Source organism: Mus caroli, unplaced genomic scaffold, assembly GCF_978045245.1.
Source record: "Mus caroli unplaced genomic scaffold, Mus_caroli_1 scaffold_4, whole genome shotgun sequence".
NCBI classification, from domain to species: Eukaryota; Metazoa; Chordata; class Mammalia; order Rodentia; family Muridae; genus Mus; species Mus caroli.
Window position 1 is genome coordinate 31,124,331 of NW_028227259.1, and position 22,350 is coordinate 31,146,680.

A 22,350-nucleotide genomic window follows, 5' to 3' on the forward strand; every position below is an offset into this window, starting at 1 on the left:
TGTAGACTGGCTCAAACACTGTAGGAAGATCCTCCAGCTCCAAAATCACTCTTGGCTAGCAGTAGTTTTCAGGAGGCAGGCTGAACAACAGAAGGCTGCAGAGACTTGTTTTCGTTTACAGGGGAAATCTTGGAGATTGAACCCGGGGCTTTCGGTATGCTAAGCAAACACCACTTAGCTATGTCCCCATCTCTTACTCTCAAATTCTTTTAGTCTCAGTGGTGCAGGTTGACCCTGGATTCCCTCTGCAGCCTGGGCAGACCTTGCACTCATAAGCTTCCAGCTTCCATGGAAGTCTGTGCTACCAGATCCTTTATTCGGGGGGGTGGGGGGGGAAAGATCATTTCTCCTGGAGAAGCCTCCACCTTGGCTTCTTCCCCCTCAGGACTCACTCAAAGCACTTGCTGCAGACCGAGGAGGCCTCTCTCCCCTTTCCACCTGGTGCTCTGACCTGGCTGCAGATTCACATGGAGATTCCTATTGGATGACAGCTTTTATTACAAGTCTCATCTGAGCCCTCCAAAAAAGCTTCTGGGTGGGATCAGAAGAGGGAGAACCTGAGGACCTGTCATGGTCCCATAACAAACTAGGCTGGTGGGTTCTGGGGACTTGGGCAGGAGCAGGCTGTATTGCCTGGAGGCCAGATCCTTTGTTCCCAGTGTGATGGTGTTCAGAGCAGAACTCTCCGTCAATGCATTATTTCGGCTTGGCCCTTCTGATTTCAGTTGTGTGTGGAATAGATGTGTTAACTTAGAATTTGTCACCATAACATACAAAGTGCTGTGGAAAGATGGGGGATAGCTAAACTGTAGCTAAGAATAGAAGCTAATTTATGCAACTTGATTATACTTCTAGCAAGAGTGATAATTGGAGATATTTTGAAAAAAAAAAACCTGAAAGTGAAGATAATTGGAAGGTTTATTTTGCCTCCTATTAGGTAGGGAAGAATAAGATCTTTAATTACATTAGTAAGAAAATAATTATTGATAGTCGCAAATAATGTCTCTTCTCAATTCAGGGAAACATCTGACCCCACAGAACTATGGAATCATTTAAAACCTAGAGAGAATTATTTTAATGACAAAGACAAACTCTGAAGTGAATAAGCCAATCACTGTAAAATTAGGTGTGCTGTTGAAACCCCACAGAAGGAGGTGCTGAAGCTGGGGCCTAGAGAGAGGCTGGGTGCCTGGCATCCCTTGAAGGACATTCAACTCCATAGAAACCAGACAGCACGCAGCACCCAGCAGGGGCTCCTTACATGCAGAAACAGCTCCTTCACTGCACCTGCTATGAAGGTTTGTCACAGAGCTGGATGAAACTAGGTGGTCTTACAGCCTGTCCTCTGCTTTCCAGCTCCAGATATTAACCTTCATTCGGGTCTAGCACTTCTGTTTAATCAATCATATCCTGGTGTGCTCCTTCCTCATTTCAACCATCCTCTTGCCCAGAGACAGTGCCTACCCAGGTCCTCCTCTGCAGTCAGCTTCTCTAGGATCAATTCCTTTCCAAAGTTAGCTCATGGGAAGTAACTGACACTGAAGGAACTACTAAGCTTGGTGGGAAGCTGGCACTGGAGGAGCAGCTGTCACTGAGGAATAACTGAGAGGAGAAGCTGACCTTGAGGAGAAGCTGACCTTAACAAAAAGTTGACCCTAGAAAGGAACTCATCCTGGAAAGGAGCTGACCCTTGATTGGTGTTGACCTTGAAGAGGAGTTCAGCCTTGAAAAATCTGACCCTGCACATGTCAGAAGACAGCACTGACCATGAAGAAGACCCAAGCACTGGCTCTCCTTTCAGAAGGGAGGAGCTCAACTGAACCATAAATTCTGTGATTGTGTGTGTTCTCTGGAAGCTGCTTTGGAGCACTGGTGTTGAAATAGATGTGTCTGGGGTCTGTCTTGGAGCAAATCACAACCAGTCCTCACCAAGAGGAGTGCAACCTGTAGCTCATGCCTGAGACCCCTACAGGTCTGGCAGCTGCAAACAGATCTCTCAGAGCTGGGGTTCAGGTGTCACAGACTGGTTCCTGCTGAGGCTTATGACCTTGGCTTGCTGAATGCAGATCTGTGTTGTGTTTAACACAACAAATGTGCTCTTGCAACTGTGAGCACAGAGAAAGGTGCGGCCGGCCCAGCTCACTGACTCCTTCTTTATGCACGTGGTTGTGATTGGCTTCCAGGTAAAAACAAGCTGTGAACTAAAGCACTTTCTTTATTTTATTATATGATTATTGCTATAATTTAAAGATAGGATTTCATATATTCAAGGCTGGTTTCAAACTCACTATGTAGCTAAGAATGGCCTTAAACTTCTGATTCTTGATCTTCACCTCTGAAGTCCTGAGATTACAGATGGGCACACCATCCTCTTTATGCAGGGATCCAAGCCAGACTTTCATACATGCTAGGTAAGCACTCTGCCAACTGAACTGTATCCAAGTCCCCAAGGCACTTTAAGTGGAAGTCTGTCCTAGTCAGATGGGTCTTTCAGAGTCTGTTCCCTGAAGCTTGGAGTCAGAGTCATTCTTCAAGGGCTGTTTCCATGGTGACCACCACTGTCACTCTTCTGTGTTCAAAGAGCTTTGGCCTCTGCACAGTATTAGCAGCATCAGGGATGGCACTTGAGCCTCTGTCCCACTGGAGGGTGATGATTTCAGAGCCAGGGCTGAAAAGAGCTGGTTCTGTGTGGGTCCCAGGGGGTGCATGCCTGCATGATGAGGTACCAAGACTGAAGGTATGATGAGGTGGCTCCTCCCGAGGACTCTGCCTTGGTTTTTGGATGGCATTCTTGCTAAATCCTCATATGGCTGTCCCTCTGTGTGTGTCCCTCTGTATGGTAGTTCTTTGCATAAAGACACTAGCTATATTGAAGGCTCTAAATACCTACCCCATCCCCATCTTTCCATAATTGTCTCTTCAAGTATATAGGTCTGTCTTGAGTATTCCACATCAACTTGAGGACACTTCAGCCATCACAGACTCCATTGCTGAGCACAGCTCTTGGTAGCTCAAGGCATGTTTGAAGATGACAGTCCAGGTCAAGCCTCCCACATCTGCTTGCTAGCAGATACTCTAGGCTCTGGTTTTCTCAGGAGTCCCACAGTTCTCCCCACCCTCGCTGGCTCAGCAGTCAATCTCCTCCCTCTAAAACAGCTGATTAGACTATGTCCATGTGTCTGGGTACTTACCACAGTTGAGTCTTTGCCTAGTCCAGTCCACACTCAGCAGCTCATCTGTGTCTCTGTGAGGATCTCTCTCTCAGCTAACCAAGGCTTCTGTCTCTGTCTTCTACCTCAGCCATGGCTCTGTCACCAAGTTGGACACTTAGGATCTGATCCTGAGGAGTATCTCTTTCTCCTGTCCCCACTGTCTCTCTTTCTCCATCTCTTCCCATTCATGGCCTGTCTTTATTCCTTTCCCCATCTCAGGATCTTTGTGTCTTTCTTTGACTCCCCTGCCCCTTGGTCCCTCCTTTCCTTCATTGTCACTTTCTTTCCCCTCTCTTTTTTTCTTTCCCCACGCCTAGTCACCAGTCATTTTGTAGCCACTCTTTGGGTTTGCCCTGCTCTCTCCTTTGTTTTGTTTGCAGCAGCATCTCAGGCCTTTGCTCCCCTCTCCTGCATGTCCACTGCCAGTGCCATTATCTTAAGTGTGACTGTTTTTTTCTTCTCCCTGCCCTCTATCTAGATGAAACTTGCTAAATCTTTTTTTTTTCAATTTCTTAATTAGATATCTTCTTCATTTACGTTTCAAATGCTATCCTGAAAGTCCCCTATACTATCCCCCTGCCCTGCTCCCCTACCCGCCCTCTCCCACTTCTTGGCCCTGGTGTTGAAACTTGCTAAATCTTGTGTATTTCCCCTTTACTGTCCCGGACACCTGAGCCTCCACGTCCTTTAGGACTCCTAAGTCTTGGCTCCATCTCATCTAAGGCTCCACAGTGTCCTCCTCAGACCCCTGACTTGATTATAACCCTTTCTTGGAGGCCTCCTCTGCTTGGTTGCCTAACACCTTATCATGGTCTGCTAACTCCATAAGGACATGAATGACCCTACTGACCTTGGGTTCCCAAGATCCACCACTGAGCAGAGCAGTAGCCATATATTGTATGTATACAGATGCTTGTACAAGGTGACATCCTCTTACATCACACAAGGTCATCTGACTTCTCTAGCTCCTTTTCCCGGCCTCTTTTCTGGCATATAAGAAACTGAACTATATCTCCCAGAAGCAGAAACAAGAAATGACATTTTTGTTGTTGTCCATGTTTGTCTTCATACTGCTTTGGAGTTCTTCAGAGATGGAGGAAGGCCATCAGATAGCCACAGATCCCATGTTTCCTGGGAGAAGCCAGCTTCCTGCTTGAGGATCCCAAATCCAGGTTCTGTGACTTTGTGACTGAACCCAGCCTTCTGTTCCTTCCTTCCTTCCTTCCTTCCTTCCTTCCTTCCTTCCTTCCTTCCTTCCTTCCTTCCTTCCTTCCTTCCTAACACTGAGTAGTGAGGCTGAGCAGTCTCACTACTGTGTGAGGACTGAGTGGGGACAGGCAGGCTCAGCTGCTGGATGTCCAGGGCTCGGGACAGAGAAAGGGAGGAGACTGTCCACATCCATCCCTCTCCCTCAAGCTCTCCTAGGCTGGTGTCTGTCCTCTGATTCCCAGTCTCCATGGCCCCATGGCCTTTTAATAAAAGCTTTCTCCTCTCCCCTCCTTCTTTCCCTGAAGCATTGCCAAGTCCAAGGGCAGGCACACTCTCTGGAGGTTTGACTGTTTCTTTCTTGGTCTTTGGTGGCATTTGAAGGTTAGAATACATGGGGGTGGAATTCTAGGGTCCCCTTCTTCCCCACCAGAATGATGTTTGTTTTATGCCTTGCTCTTTCTGATCTCAGACCCACCTAAGTAAACCCAGGGTTTATCTGACAAAACTGGACAGCCCTCTGTACGCACAGAACTGCTCAGTGTGGTTTGACTTCACAATGAAGCATTTTTAAGAAAGGGCAGGTCCATGGCTTCAGCATTTAAATCCTATGCAAATAATTATGGCCAATGTACAAGTCAGAGAAATGTGCTTTGAGCTGGGTGGCCTCTCTGTTCAATATTGCCTTTTATTCAGAATCGGCAAACACAAGAGGAATTATATTTATTTGCTTTCTCTGTTGAATATTTTAATGGTGTGTTCTGTCTGAGAAAACCTGATGTTTAGCTAAAGTTGACAGAAACCACAAGTGGACGTGTCAAAACAAGCTGGAGAGAGTTACTTTTGATGTGTTTTATTGAGATATCCGAGGTACTTTCCAATTATTTTATGCCAAGAAAGGCAGTTATTCACAAAATAGATCTTGCTTGAAAACCACAAATGTAACTTGTCAAACCTAAATATCATTTAGATCTGTCTGACAGAAAGTTCTGAGGGACACTGCATGGCTCACTGCAGGAAGGCTCAAGCAGACTCAAGTGACAGAGGCAGGAGCCTGAGTTCAGGGAGCAGAGTGGGGCTCCCCCTGTCATGTGTGTGGCTACATACCCTGCAACTCTCTCTGTGTCTGGAGGAGCACACTGGACTCTGCACTGGGGACAGACGTGAGCATGAGCCTCTGAGGGTGTGACCTGCTGAAGACCCATTGGATCCTTCACTCTGAGAAATGTGGGCTGTTCGAACATGCGCCTTTGACTGCAGGGTACTGGGGGCCCTGGCTGGCACAGTGCAATGACCAGCCCCGGGTGCCTGTGCTAATCCTGCCACTCAGGTCCCTAAATCTCCTTGAAAACTACTGCAACTTTCTAAGTCAGAGTCAAGCAGGTCCTTTTGTAAGAGAATGTGAGACATGGTGAGGTACCACCAGACACACATGAGATCTGCCAACAGAAGAGCTTCTCTTGTCTCCCAGCTTTGACACATGAAAGCCAGAGAGAAGCCACTGTTTGTACCTGTCTTCTGCCACTGAATGGGGAGAAATGTAAGGCAGGGTCTGGTACTACACATGTCCCCAACTCATTGATCCTTTTGCTCCTGGGGGAAAGAGGGGAGTCCCTGTGGATACCAATGGCTGTGCACATATGAGACAAATGCACCGGAGTTTCAAAAGGAGACTTAAGGAACAACGGACAGAGACAAAGACAGCAGAGAAAGGAGGTGTTTTTAGATTAGACAGAAACCACATGAAAGAGGCCTTGGAAGAGGAGTTAGGTTTGAACTTGACTGTGTGGAGGGTGGGGACTGACAGGAGGGCCTCTGTGGAGGCCAGATGAATCCAAGATCCCAGGACAGCCCCAGGGACTGGCTCTGGAGCTATGGGGGTGGGAGCTCTGAGAGTCAGCCTCTTCAGGAAGGGTCCCGGGAACCCATGACTTCCCTACACTCCATGTGCTTCCTGAGAGCACAGGAAATCATCTTCATTAGGACAGTGTCTGAGGGTGTCTCAGGGTGCTTTATGGTCAGACTCTTTGTAAGGCCTACAAGGGAGAGCATGGCCCTCTGAGATGGCTCTGTAGGCACCTGCATGGAACCATCAGTGCCCCTTACAGAAAAGCACGAAGGCAAGTATGTCTGGAGAGACCTTTCCAGCAAATGTCTTACTGGGCTATAGCTCTCAGCCAAGTGTCCCTCTCATCTGCTCCTGGCAGCACTCTGGGCAGCTGTTTGTAGGGACCTTCAGAAGTCAGGAAGATTCCAGCTCCTAGAGGTGACATTTTCTGTGTTCTTGTCTCAGGCATGGGAAGACTTGTATTTATACTATTTTCCACTTCTGGTCAAGTTGAGTGTCCCATGCTGCCAAGAAGCAAGTTGTAGAGGAAAGGGTTTATTCAGCTTACACTTCCATACTGCTGTTCATCACCAAAGGAAGTCAGGACTAGAACTCAGGCAGGGCAGGAAGCAGGAGCTGATGCAGAGGCCATGAAGGGATGTTACTGGCTTGCTTCCCCTGGCTTGCTCAGCCAGTTCTCTTATAGAACCAAAACTACCAGCCAGAGATGGCACCACCCACAAGGGGATCTCCCCTCTTGATCACTAATTGAGAAAATGCCTTACAGCTGGATCTCATGGAGGCATTTTCTCAACTGAAGCTCCTTTCTCTGTGATAACTCCAGCTGTGTCAAGTTGACACAAAAATAGCCAGTACACTGACCTAGAGTGGACTTACTCTCTGGGACAATGTCTCATTTTAGACTCCTTCCTGCCCTTTTTCCTGATACCATACCCTCACTACAGAGAGCCTCCATCCTTGGAGTCTTTGTGGGGTCCTAGGGAGAAGGGCCTGACTGTTCTATGTCACTCAAACCAGATCCCAAGTCTGTCTCAGGCCAGATGACAGGCTCTGCTTCACAGTTTTGAAGCTGGGGAAAGGGTGCTAAGTGGAGTCAGGAGATGGCATAAAGACAGCCTCTGGGGGGTGGGCCATAGTGCTGGGCCCATGGTGTGGCAAAGTGATTGGAATCCAGCATACTGTGCTGTGGCTGAGTTGGTTGGACGAGATTTTTGTCTTTTTGCCTTTGTCGGTATTTTGGTCCCTGAGACTTCCATGTAGAGAAAGAATGGGTCATCATGGGAATCTGGTAATGGGTTCTTGTCTGACCAGAGGACAGCCAGGCTTTGAACCTGGACTCAGGTTCATTTGTGGTTTCTTAAAGTACTGTAAACACTGTTGCCATCTCTACTGAAGCCTATTAAGAGCTAGGTGGCACTACCCTGGCAGATCTGCCTTTGTACCAGTCTGTCCAATTATCTGGAGCTTTGCCTAGATTTTGTGCTCAGAGGCTCTGTGTGTGGGTTGTTCTCAGGGCTCCAAGGCTGAGAGACCTCTTTTATGGGACTGTCCCTTTGTGGAGCTGGCATTTGTGGGGTCCCACTCCTGGCCTCTTCCTGGTGCCATTCATCTACAAGTGATGGTTTTCTGGAACCTGGGTTCTCTCCTCACTGCAATCTTCCCTCTAGGGATGGCTCCTACCAGGATTCTGCATACCTATGTGGAGGCTGGGCTCTGCTTCTGCTCCTTCCTGTTCACCAAAATTTATTCTAAAAGGCAAGCTTTATAATGGCATGACAGTTTTTCCCTACAATCATTCTAATTGTCACTTTAAGTACAGCATTCAATGCATCAGAGGTGGTATTCAGCGTGTTACTATAAACAGGCTGTCTTAGGTGAGTTGGCTTAACTATGAGCTAATATAAGGGAAACTGTGCTAAGCGATCACATTTAGTAGGTGTGTCCATTGCTTTTTTGCCTTGGTAGTAGTTGAGCTTATTGTGGACCCATTGACCATAACTCCATCAAAGGGATGAGGGGAATCTGCATCTATCAGATAGAGCCACAGGGTTCAGGAATCCCGTATCAGAATATACTGAGGTTTGATTTCTTCAAACCAATCAGGCTTTGTCAATCTCTTCTCAGCTTCTATTGCTTCCTGCCAAGTTGAAGTAACTGACCTTGGAGTCAACTTTGATTTTGTGCTTTCCATCTTCCTATCATATAGGCTTCAAAACTGGTGTGTGCATGCCTCAAACAGCTCTGTCTGGGCTTTGGTGCACTTCTTGCTTCTGTTGCCTTTGGGCTCATGATGACCCAAAGAGCTAGGTGACTGAGGAAGGAACTCATATGACTTATCCTCCTCCTCTTTCTCACCTGCTCTACCAATGTAAGCCTTTGGCTCACTGTCACATATAAAACAGCATGTGCCTGGGCACCCAGAGATGAAGGGTCCTTGGCATCTGAGACCCCCAAGATATGAGGTCCAGGCCTGTGGAAGAACATCTGGGTCTCCCAAGGCTGTGGTCAGGCCATTGGATGGGCGACTGAGACCCAAGGTCTGAGCTACAGGTCTATAGAAGAAGGACTGGATATGCCTGAGATTGGTAGGCTGACATCCCCAAGCAGGCATCCTTGAATGGAGTGATATCAGGCTGCTGTTAACCATGGCATCTTTTATGAGAGTGCACATGGTCCTGGGTGACAGCCAGCCCTGGAGTTGGGCTGTTCTTCAGGGCCACGGTCCCTAGAGCAACCTAACTTGCTACTCACTTGCATATTATGGTGTTACAGGACATGCTAACTCATATCTTGGGGCTTCACTGTCTCTCTCAGGATGGGGAAGGACTTTCTTTGGAAGAGGATGAATTTTTCAGGGGAGAGCCTGGCAAAACTGTACCAAGAGGGACTATTCCTATCAAACTTGACTGAGTATAGCTAGAGCAGGATCAGAAGCTGCATGTGTCGCTTTGAATTTCCTCCTAGCTCACAGGGAGTCTGGAGGCTTGGGATGCTCCCTTCCCACTATGGGCCTTGGTGGTCCCTGTGGTGTGCAGGGTGATTAGGGGCCTTGCAGCTCTCCACCTCTGCCTTCTCTTTGCCCTTGATCTTGGTTTGTTTTTCCTTCCTCCAGCTGGAGACAATCTGTCACCCTGTGGCATCCCAGAGAATCGAATGGCACTCGCCATTTCCCATGGGTCAGGCATAATTGTCCCTGCTGCCTGCCTCCCCATGCCTCTGTATTTTATCAGATTCTTTGTAGCTTTACCCCCTTGTTTGTCTGTGTGCTTCACAGATGAGGTGCAGGGATGCCAGCCGGCTCCTGAAGCTAGCTTTCAAACCCTTTCAGTTGAAGCTGTGATGATGGAATTAAGGGTGTTCTCTTTACTCTCACACAATCATTCATTAAAATACTTTGTGTGTGTGTGTGGGGGGGCTAAATTATACCATGCGTTTCACCAGGCTTTGCTCTCACCTGGGCTCCTGGTATTTGTTTCTAAGTCGCACTGCCTGTACATGGCTCTTCGATAGTGACAGTCTGGGAGGGGCCCCATGGACTCACAAAGGTCTATTCTCAGAGCAAAGCCAGGGGTCAGCTTTCATGGTGTTCATGTGCATGCACATATGTGTCTTGGGGTGGTGGGACCCATCCTGAAACTCACCGTTGCACATGCACATAAGAAACAATCCAGCATGCGGTCAGGAGCAGGTTCGCTAGAAGCTTTCAGCTTGAATTCTACAGACTGGTCTGGACCCAAAGAATCAAGGAGGAAACTCATGAGAGTGCTTCTAGTGCTACTGATCAGAGCATATGTCTGTGACAATATGAACAGCAGCCCACAAGGACCACCCTGGCCCCACCACGTGTTGACAGGGCTAGCATTTTATATACAAAATTACCCTGAAGTGCTGGTATGGAAGCTTGTAGCTCTTCTTCATATGGTGGCAGTCTTCTGTGAAGGCTCATGGAGGACATAGTCCTCATGATGTTCAAGAGAAAGAGCCATGTAAGGAGATGGGGCATCATGTGCTGAAGGCGTGGAGAGTCTTCCAGTAGCTATACCCTGGGCCTGGTTCTCACTTTGCCCCCCACCCCCTGTATCCTTGGCATGAGATGGAGCAGCTGTGCCACCATGCTTGTCAATAATGCCATCCTTTTCTGACCATCAAACTGGGGTGTGGCTGCTCATGTCACAACTCAGAAAGGGCCAGTCCTTGGACTTGGCCTCCAGACATGGGGTTGGCCAACATGGGGACACGTGGAACCAACTCCAGGACCAGCTGAGAGGAGTTTCAGTACCTTTGTCTTACACCTTGTGTGAGCTTCACTTGGGGACATAAGACACGTGACTTTACAGACCGCAGGCAGGGAGCTAGTGAAAGATCGGAGTAGCAATTACACCAAAGTCTGACTTGGTGACTCGGGAGCAGGATGTCTCAAATGTGGCTGCAGCACTGAATAACCCAGTCCAGAAGGCACAACGCATGGAAGCTGCAACCGTGGAACCCCCTGCATGACTTGCATTCAGCTTGAAAGATCCTCTCAGACCTCTGGGTATCTGACCTCCTTCTCCAGCAGTTACTGCTTCAGTATCCTTGGCAAGGGACACTAGAGGATCTTGGGAGTTTCACTTTTTCCAGATTTCCTGAATCTGGTTGTGTATCCCCACCTTCTTAGAGGAAAAGCATCAATTCAGAAGAAACTGCCATGCAACAGACCTTGGTAGACCTAGGCTGACTATCCCTGACTGCAGCTACGGAGGTCACTGTGATTGTCTCTTTTCCATGTGTGTGACGTCATGGCCACATAGGGCCAATAGCTGTATTTTCTCATTGTGTTTAACTGTTGACTTCCTTCAGCCTTCATGTCTCAGCGTTTTGCTTGCACCCAGAGGTTGTGAATATACATGTTATCCTGAGGGAAGGGTTTTGTGTCTGCACCAATAGGGACACAAACATTCATGCCTTCAGTAAATGGCCATGTCTTCACACTTTAGTACTGCAGCTGCATCTCTGTCTACTTTGACCCTCCTGATATGGGGATGAAATGAATGAAATTGTCCAAAACATAGCTCTTTGAGCTTAGCCTCTTAGGTGGCCCTTGAGGCCCACCAGGGGCCAGTGGGTCCTTCAGGTGTTGGGTAGATGATCTTGGTTTGCTCATTACAGCCACAGAAGAAAGCCACATAAATGTTGTCCAAAATTTACTATGAACTACAAATATATAGTTTAAGCAGAAAACAAAAACAAAAACAAAAACCGTGGAGTGACATTGAGTATAGTTCAGTGACAGTGTGTAGCCAGCATATGCAAGGTCCTGGGTTCCATCCCCAGCAGCTTGGCTAGAATGATGGCTCAGTTGGTAAACTACATACTCCACAAACACAAAGTCATTGAAGAGTGAAGATTATAGCAATGAGCCTCTGCTGAAGGCTTTGGGCTCTGGTACCTGCAGGCAGAGGTCTGAGTCCCAGCTCTGTCTGTTCTCTGCATGAGCCTTGAGTTTTTCCTCTATATAGTGGAGATGATACACACCATGCAGGCTGTTTTCTGGAGGCTCTTGAGCTCTCTCTCATCGGTGGCACTAACACTGCCATGGCCTCAAGTGGCTTTCCTCATGTGGCAGCTAACAGGATAGATGTTATGGTCATCCAAGATGCTTCTCCGGATGCACTGTATGGGAGGTGTGCCTCCTGCCTGCTCCAGGCCCTTCCTGCTTGCTGGCTGTTCCCACAGCACAGGCCCCTCCCCACTGCAGTCTTTCCGGCATGTGACCTTCTGGTAAAGGTACCAGCACCTATAAAACCTGTTCCTACTCATTTTATGGGTGTCCTTATCAAAAGGTACCTCCTACACAACTTTACCTTCACAAACTGGATTGTTTCCTTCTTCCTAAAGTAAAGGTAATTTCTGCCAAGACAGGGGGGCACTTATGGCTCATTCAGTCCTAAATGTATGGCTCAGATTCACAAGAAACATGTCTCTGCCAGCACCCAAGGGCACATGTGTCAAACAAGGGAGAAAATGATTAACAAGCGAAAGCCTTCTGAAACCTCAGCTCTCGGCCCCTCTCAGCCTCATTGGAGGGGAAAGCAGGGGCTGGTAGAGAAGCCCCTAGAGAGAAGGGTGAGTCTCAGCTGCAGTCATGAGCTGCAGAGTGGCCATGGGAGCCTCAGGTGACCTGGACATAGTGGCTCTGCAGAGAGTGTTGTTCCCCCGGGACTGTTTGCTGAGAAGCGAGGCTGAGATGTGTCTGGGAGTGGTTCCCTAGCCACTCTGCAGGGACCTGGACCTTTGCCCACTGAGAGCCTCAGAGATGAGACTCTGGCAGGGACTGGAGTCAGGCAGGTTGTACAGTGCTTCCGGAAGGGTTCCAGTGTACCGGGGATGCAGCTTAGTGGAAGAAAGCTCACAAAAATGTTGAGCAGCTGGACTGGACTATGCATTGTGTTCTCATGATGTATCTGGGGAAAGTCAAGGCTCCTTTACATGGCTCATTCATGCTTTGCATTTTAGGTTCTTTCACAGTCATTTTGAGAACAGCCAGATTTCAGCACCACAGTGTTGACAGGGGAGAACCTCTGACCCAACAGAAGGGAGGGGTGGTCCTCGTTCTATGGAGGAGTGGCACAACCAGGAGGGGATGGTGAGTCTGGTAACTCAACCAGACAGAGGTACTAGGGTGGACAGATGCATTTGGAGGCTTTAAGCCAGCCCCTGAGCCCTGCAGACACCAATGCTGGGCATGATTCTACAACCTACTCATTTATCTTGATCAGCCGCCAGTGAGCAAAGAGTTCCTTTCATGCCTCAGTCAGAGCCTCCTGGAGAGGCAAGCCCTGGAATGACCATGCCTGATAAGAGGGAGCAGCTTCTGGAACCCCTTCAGGGCCAACTGGAGACTCTGATGCGCTTTCCATGTGGCACTTGACTCTGGTCACACCCCTACCCCCCCCCCCCCCCTGTTTCTCATCTCATTGCTCTGTTGTCTCATGGTGCATCTGTTCACTGATACTGGGCTTGTTTTCGGGTGCTTGGAGTAAGGACCCTGGAGGGCATAGCTGCACAGACTCTACTGAGCCTTTGTGGCCTTGCTTGGTATAGGAATTTCTGCAGAAGGAGGGTGGCAGTCTGTGAGGGAGACCCTGTGAAGTTGGGGGCTATCAGTCCAGTTGGGACTTCCTTGTTGCCTGTGGAATTCATGGCTGTCCTGTTCCACTCCCTTGGTCTTCTGTGGTCCCTCTGCTTCTCTTAAAGGTCACTCACAGTGAAGACAAAGCTGCAGTTACTGAGCAGCTGTGTTGTCTGGTGTCTCTTGCTCAGGCCTCCTCCTAGGCCACAGAGTGGTTTCCTTTGAGAACAAGCCTGCATCAGCACTGGGCTCTCCCTTACACTGTTCAGAGAACTCCCCACGTGGACAGCACAAGTGCTCAGGTGTCTGTTTTCTCAGAGCAGGTCATGTGTAGTCCACTCTGTAGTGCTCCTTGGAGCAGTGTCCTTTACACCCTCTGCACACACATCCCACCTGCCCCCTTTCCATTTCTGCTTGATTTGTAGGTGACCATCCTGTGACTCATTGGCTTTCAACTTGATTTCAATTCCCTTGACATTATTAGCAACAACTGGGGAGCCCAGGAGCTTTGTTTATATACAGGAATTATCTATTTCCAAAACAAAAATGTGACTGTGAGAAGATGGCATGGGTTTGACTTTTGCAAGCATCTTCAACATCTAGATCGAAATAAGGGAGCAAGATTCTCACATTTTCTCGAAAAGTATCCTTTCTTTCCTTTACATATTTCTTCATCTCTTGCATTCTGTATAGTTCTCCAGTTTGCATTGGGCAACCAAATGGTTTTTACTCTATTCTTGCCATCACATCAGCTTTAGGATATTTTCAGCATCTCCTAAGGCATGCCTCCTGCCTATTCTCCATGCCTGCTGCCAGTCACTGCCTCTTGCATAACTAACTAGCCATGGGTTAGTTATCATACATTTTCTGTCCCTAGCATCTCCTCAATTTTGGAATTTCTGTGTGAATCAGATTGCACAACCTGTGGCCATCTGCCTCTGACTTCTTTACTGTCCAGCATTGTTTGAAAGGTTCATCTTCCCTGACCCTTCTTTCCATTGGTGAATAATGTAACACTGCATGGACAGACCACATTTTGTTCACTCATCCTGTTGATAGGCATTTGGGCTTCCCCACCCTCCAGCTGTTAAGAATGATGCTGTCACTAAGATACAATATATGATTTCTCTGTGGTCCTAATTCTGCTTTATTTTATTCTTAGGAGAGGCACTGGGGATATGAGAACTCTGTCTTTAGCCCTTGAGTTGTTGACAAGCCGCTTCACAATGTGGCTGCACACTTAATCTTCCTGCCAGTTGTGTGCCAGGGCTGCACCCTCTCTACATCCTTGCCAACACTTACTAATGTCTCTTTAGTTTTTAATTTTTTTGCCCTTTCTTGTAATTTTATAATCTGGCTAGACAAGCATTCTACCACTCACAATCCCTCATCTAGGTTTTTGATTGTAGACATCCAGTTAGATTCAAAATGGGAACACAAAGTTATTGTGGTTCCCCCTAAGAGGGCTACTGAAACTCTTTGTAAGTGTGTTAGATATGTTTCTTGTCACAGCCATCAAATACCTGACAAAATACAACTGAAAAGTTCAGGGAATACAATTCATCATAGAGGAGAAGACCGGAATGATTTGGCCTGTGGTGCTGACCAGGCTTGTACAGTTTTATCGTTATTTAATTTTTGAGATTGTAGTATAATTACAACACTTCCTTCCATTTCTTCCTTCAAATCCTCTCATTGTATCCTTTTCCATTCTTCTTCAAATTCATGGCTTCTTATTTAATTCCTTGTTATTACATGCAAATATGTATATGTGTGCATATATGTGTATACATAAATATATTTGTGTGTTTATATACATATATGAATATATATGTACATACATACATACATACATACATACAAATATATTTCTAAATGTAACCTGTTCCATCTGTATAATGCCACCTGTATGTATGTTTTTAGACCTGATTGGTTGCTCTTCTCTGGTGGAAGATCATTTTTCCTGCTCCAACATTACTCAGTTGCTTATAGTTCTTTTTGTAGAGTTGAGGCCTGGTGGGCTTTTCCTGTTCTTTGTTGTGTTTATTAGTGTTGTCCTTGTTTAGCACCCTTTGGACAGTCATTTCCGTAAGACTTGATGGGTTCCATTTCTGACATTATTAGGAAACACCACCTCGTAGCCAGTGCTCTTATTCTTCAGCTCTTACCTTCTGTCCAGCCCCTCTTCCACAGTGTGCTTGAGCTTTTGGGGTGGGAGTGTTCTGTAGATATACCCACTGGGACTGGGCTGCATAACTCTTCATTTTGATTGGTTGTAGTAGTCTCCAGTGGTCTCTGTCTATTCAAAGAGAAGTTTCCTTGATGAGGAACAAGGACTGCACTTATCGGTGGGTATAAGGGCGATGATTTATAGATTGATGTTGGGATCATGCTGCTTTAGGAAACTAGTAGTGTAGATTCTCTTCCAACCAGTACTTCACTAACACTTAGTGGTTAGCTAGGTCTCCAGTACTAGGCAGGGCTTCCTACTTGTTGAAAGGGTGCTATTGAGTTTTTATGTCTACTCACCTGAAAGTATTTTCTAATAACCGCTGGGGACTCTTCGTTTGCTCATTATTCAGGAGAATGTCCTGTGATTTCCATGTTTTTAAATGCACCAAGCCTATTTCTGCCTTGGATGCTTTGTATGATTTGTATCCTTTAATGCCTGTGATTTATGATCTCACCTGTTACCTGCCTTGAAGAATATACCATGTGTGCTTGAAGATGGATGTTGGCATCCTTGCATGTAGTGTTCTACAGTTGTCTGTCAGTCATGGTGCTGCTGAGGTCTTCCCCTGTCCTGTTGGCTTCACACTTGCATTATTATTGCAGTTAGACTCCTGAAGTTTCCAAATGGCCTATGACACTGTGTATTTGTGGCTTTAGTCTGGTATTTCTGGCCCCACTGTTGGTGGATAGAGGTGAATAGCTACTGCATCTTCCTGATAGACTGTCCAGTAAGGCATCACACTTATCTTTCACAGTTCTTCTTGGAGGTGTCATTTTGTTTTAAGTCGTTTTGTTCCTGTGATACTACTCTTCCTGTCCTGGGACAATGTTTGCCCAGCATTCCATTTCTTATCCTTCAAGCATCCTCCTCTGTGCCTTTGACTCAAATACTCAGGCAAAGCAGTTAGATTTTAGAAGTCAATGTTTTCGGTTGGATTCTTAACAATTACTATTCAACTGCATGTGTACACCTCTTGTGCTAGTACTGATAGGATTAGACTTGGGTTGCTCATTGTACTTCTTGTTTGCTCTGTCCAGGACTTCTTGCTCTTGGTTTTCTTTTCTTAGTCTTTTATATGAAGCAAATATTTTGTAGTGTAGAACTCTGATTCTGTAATGATTTTTCCATATACATATTGTATATATATGTGTGTGTATATATATACACATATGGATATATATATGCACATATACATATTCATGTATATATGTATGTATGCATGTATATTGGTTTTTTAAAACAGAGTTTCTTTGTATAGCCCTGGTTGTCCTGGAACTCACTCTGTAGACCAGGCTGGCCTCAAACTCAGAAATCCTCCTGCCTCTGTCTCCTGAGTGCTGGGATTAAAGGTGTGGACCACCACTGCCAGGCTTCATGCATATATCATTGTATTTATTATAATTGCGTCTGTAGTGCCAGGACATCTTATGCACACTGGGATGATGTTTTACCATGCCACATCGCCAGCATCTTCAGAGTGCATCTTAAAACAGTTGTCTTCACTCTAAAGTTTAATATACATTTCAGCTTAGAATCAGATTTGTACTAATAATTTGGGGGAACTATTGAAATGCTCTTCCTCTTTTTCTGTCTTCTTGGGTAGCATAGATTAGAGTCCATATGTTATTTAAAAGACACAGAAGTGGGGATGGGACCACAGAGGTGGAAGTGGGTTTGGAAGGAGTTAGGGAGAGGAATGGAGAATGAATATGTTTAAAAAACATAGTATGAAATTCTCAAAGAATTAACAAACTATTTTTAAAAGACAAAAAATCATGATGAATATTGAAAAGAAAATAAACCTGACAAAATATCATCTTTTGCCCTTAAAAAATTATTTGCTGTTAGGTATTTTGTTATTTTGTTCTTAGCACTTTGAATATAGCATCTACTATCTTTTGTTTCCATCATCTGAAGTGAAAATTTAAGGGTTCTTTGAAAGTCGTTTGGATGGTGTTTTTGTAGAGCAAGCATGTGAAGGAGTGTTTAGCTGAAGTGGACACAGATGAAAGGCTAAGGAAGACTTGTGCAGCAACATTTCACATTTCACTGAAGCAGACACTGGAGAAAGGATGTTAAGCTAAAGCAAGCATGTGAAAGGACATATGATGGAGGATTCTTTGCTAACAGCATGCATGTATTGGCCTGCCTTACATTGTGTAATTAAGCTCCATTAGTAAGAAAACATACCAAAAAAAACCCCACAAAAAAACAAAAAACAAAAAACTTCTGGTGATGTGCTGCAGTTTCTTGCTGCTTCTGTGAACTGGAGCTGATTGGCAGAGTGATGTCAGCTGAGATGTGCTGAGGCAAGACCTGCGGAGGACACATGATGTTTGAAGAAAGTACAAAAAAAAAAATTCAACAGACAGTGATGGGGGTTGGGCTAGGCTTGCTTATAGAGCTAACTGTGCAATGCTTGTTAGTCTTAAGTCTTCGCTGACCTTCACTTTGCTGAGAGAGGCACAACAGAGAATTTCTTCTGGCATCCCTCTAGGTCCCTCCTGCTGACTTGAACAGAGGCCGAGGCCTGGCTGTCTCTGCTAGGTAGTGACACTGCTGCTGGTTCCTATTTGCTATCCCATCTCTACTGAACTGGACTGGACTGCTGATGTATCTTTGTGAAATGTTTTCGAGTGGACTGAGTGCTGCTGCTAACCTGTGAACTGAACTGACAATTTCCAGACAAAACAGACAGGAGTTGCTTCAAAGAACCTTTCTAAACAGGCCCACATTCCCTGCCCCATCCTGTTTCCCACTACCTCTGGTAGGTGGTAAAAGATAGGCTAAAAGAGAGGTTAAAGTGTTTAAGAAACATCATTAAAAATAGATTTTGAAAATTTAAAGGTACAATAGTCTCTGATGATAAATTAGCTGGTTATCTTATTAGCTATTTTTCTCTTTCTAGCTTTAAGGTTTATTTTTTTAACATTTTTTTATGTATCTCTATCATTGCAAGCTAGTTGTGTCAATTATTATTTTTGAGTAAAAATGGTAATGTTATTTCTTCAAATGTTTTCTTCTTTTTCCTCTCACTCTTCTCTTCTGCTTTTATAGACAAACTCCTGTGCTGTGTGTCCTTCAGCTCTCTGAAGCTTCAGGCATCTTTCTCCCTTAACTCTTATTTAAATTACATGGCCTCTATCTGCCTATCTGCAAATTCTCTCTCTCTATCTCTCTCTCTTTAGACTTTCAAATTAACTTTATAGGGCCAGAATTTACTCTCAGACCAGTCCCAATAAGGAGACTAGAACTATTGCATTTGTGTGCATTTCTATATTACATTATATCAATTATATTCTATATTTCTATAATAGTACATTTGTGTATGGTTGTACACAGACATCCGCATTCACAGCTTTATAGAACATGTATGATAGCTCATGTAATATAAATATTACATGCTCTTCTTTGTCTATTAAAATCTATTGATGAAGGGTTAGAGAGATGGCTCGGTGGTTATAAACACTTGTTGCTCTCGCATAGAACCTGAGTTCCATGTCTAGAACCCACACTGGGCAGCTCACAACTGCCTGTAACCGCAGATCAAGGGGTTTTGATGCCCTCCTGTCCTCCACCATGACACACACACACACAGACATTCATGCACACACACACACACACACACACACACATACACACACACACCCTCCTTAAAATAGCTTTTAAAAATTGTATTGTTCATTCCAGTTAATTATTCTAGTATTTTCAATTCTGAATTTCTATTTATTTTTAAAACAATTTGCATTTCTTTATTGATATTTTCTGTTTGATAAGACAGTGCTGTGATGTCTTTATGCCTTTATGTCTTTATGTTTGGCTTCAGGTGATCTTTGGAACAAACAATGGTTGTTTCCAACTCTTTGCTTATTAATTCTGATCTGCGAATTCTTTTTTTTTTATGTTCTCCTTAGCTTTATTTTTTTTTATTTTTAATATTTTTATTACATATTTTCCTCAATTACATTTCCAATGCTATCCCAAAAGTCCCCCATAGCGCCCCCCACTTCCCTACCCACCCATTCCCATTCTTTTGGCCCTGGCATTCCCCTATATTGGGGCATATAAAGTTTGCAAGTCCAATGGGCCTCTCTTTCCATTGATGGCCGACTAGGCCATCTTTCGATACATATGCAGCTAGAGACAAGAGCTCCGGGGTTCTGGTTAGTACATCATGTTGTTCCAACAATAGGGTTGCAGATCCCTTTAGCTCCTTGGGTACTTTCTCTAGCTTCTCCATTGGGAGCCCTGTGATACATCCAATAGCTGACTGTGAACATCCACTCCTGTGTTTGCTAGGCCCCGGCATCGTCTCACAAGAGACAGCTATATTTGGGTCCTTTCAGCAAAATCTTGCTAGTGTATGCAATGGTGTCAGCGTTTAGAAGCTGATTATGGGATGGATCCCTGGATACGGCAGTCTCTAAATGGTCCATCCTTTCATCACAGCTACGAACTTTGTCTCTGTAACTCCTTCCCTGGGTGTTTTGTTCCCAATTCTAAGAAGGTGCACAGTGTCCACACTTTGGACTTCATTCTTCTTGAGTTTCATGCGTTTAGCAAATTGTATCTTATATCTTGGGTATCCTAAGTTTTGGGCTAATATCCACTTATCAATGAATACATATTGTGTGAGTTCTTTTGTGATTGTGTTACTTCACTCAAGATGATGCCCTCCAGGTCCATCCATTTGGCTAGGAATTTCATAAATTCATTCTTTTTAATAGCTGAGTAGTACTCCATTGTGTAAATGTACCATAATTTCTGTATCCATTCCTCTGTTGAGGGACATCTGGGTTCTTTCCAGCTTCTGGCTATTATAAATAGGGCTGCTATGAACATAGTGGAGCATGTGTCCTTTTTACCGGTTGGGACATCTTCTGGATATATGCCCAGGAGAGGTATTGCAGGACCCTCCAGTAGTACTATGTCCAATTTTCTGAGGAACCGCCAGACTGATTTCCAGAGTGGTTGTACAAGCTTGCAATCCCACCAACAATGGAGGAGTGTTCCTCTTTCTCCACATCTTCGCCAGCATCTGCTGTCACCTGAATTTTTGATCTTAGCCATTCTGACTGGTGTGAGGTGGAATCTCAGGGTTGTTTTGATTTGAATTTCCCTGATGATTAAGGATGTTGAACATTTTTTCAGGTTTTTCTCTGCCATTCGGTATTCCTCAGGTGAGAATTCTTTGTTCAGTTCTGAGCCCCATTTTTTAATGGGGTTATTTGACTTTCTGGAGTCCACCTTCTTGAGTTCTTTATATATATTGGATATTAGTCCCTTATCTGATTTAGGATAGGTGAAGATCCTTTCCCAATCTGTTGGTGGTTTTTGTGTCTTATTGATGGTGTCTTTAGCCTTGCAGAAGCTTTGTAGTTTCATGAGGTCCCACTTGTCAATTCTCGATCTTACAGCACAAGCCATTACTGTTCTATTCAGGAATTTTTCCCCTGTGCCCATATCTTCAAGGCTTTTCCCCACTTTCTCCTCTATAAGATTCAGTGTCTCTGGTTTTATGTGAAGTTCCTTGATCCACTTAGACTTGACCTTAGTACAAGGAGATAGGAATGGATCGATTCGCATTCTTCTACATGTTAACAACCAGTTGTGCCAGCACCATTTGTTGAAAATGCTGTCTTTCTTCCACTGGATGTTTTTAGCTCCCTTGTCGAAGATCAAGTGACCGTAGGTGTGTGGGTTCATTTCTGGGTCTTCAATTCTATTCCATTGGTCTATTTGTCTGTCACTATACCAGTACCATGCAGTTTTTTATCACAATTGCTCTGTAGTAGAGCTTTAGGTCCGGCATGGTGATTCCACCAGAGGTTCTTTTATCCTTGAGAAGAGTTTTTGCTATCCTAGGTTTTTTGTTATTCCAGATGAATTTGCAGATTGCACTTTCTAATTCGTTGAAGAATTGATTTGGAATTTTGATGGGGATTGCATTGAATCTGTAGATTGCTTTTGGCAAGATAGCCATTTTTACAATGTTGATCCTGCCAATCCATGAGCATGGGAGATCTTTCCATCTTCTGAGATCTTCTATAATTTCTTTCTTCAGAGACTTGAAGTTTTTATTATACAGATCTTTCACTTCCTTAGTTAGAGTCACGCCAAGATATTTTATATTATTTGTGACTATTGAGAAGGGTGTTGTTTCCCTAATTTCTTTCTCAGCCTGTTTATTCTTTGTGTAGAGAAAGGCCATTGATTTGTTTGAGTTAATTTTATATCCAGCTACTTCACCGAAGCTGTTTATCAGGCTTAGGAGTTCTCTGGTGGAATTTTTAGGGTCACTTATATATACTATCATATCATCTGCAAAGAGTGATATTTTGACTTCATCTTTTCCAATTTGTATCCCTTTGATCTCCTTTTGTTGTCGAATTGCTCTGGCTAGGACTTCAAGTACAATGTTGAATAGGTATGGAGAAAGTGGACAGCCTTGTCTAGTCCCTGATTTTAGAGGGACTGCTTCAAGCTTCTCACCATTTACTTTGATGTTGGCTACTGGTTTGCTGTAGATTGCTTTTATCATGTTTAGGTATGGGCCTTGAATTCCTGATCTTTCCAAGACTTTTATCATGAATGGGTGTTGGATCTTGTCAAATGCTTTCTCTGCATCTAACGAGATGACCATGTGGTTTTTGTCTTTGAGTTTGTTTATATACTGGATTACATTGATGGATTTCCGTATATTGAACCATCCCTGCATCCCTGGGATGAAACCTACTTG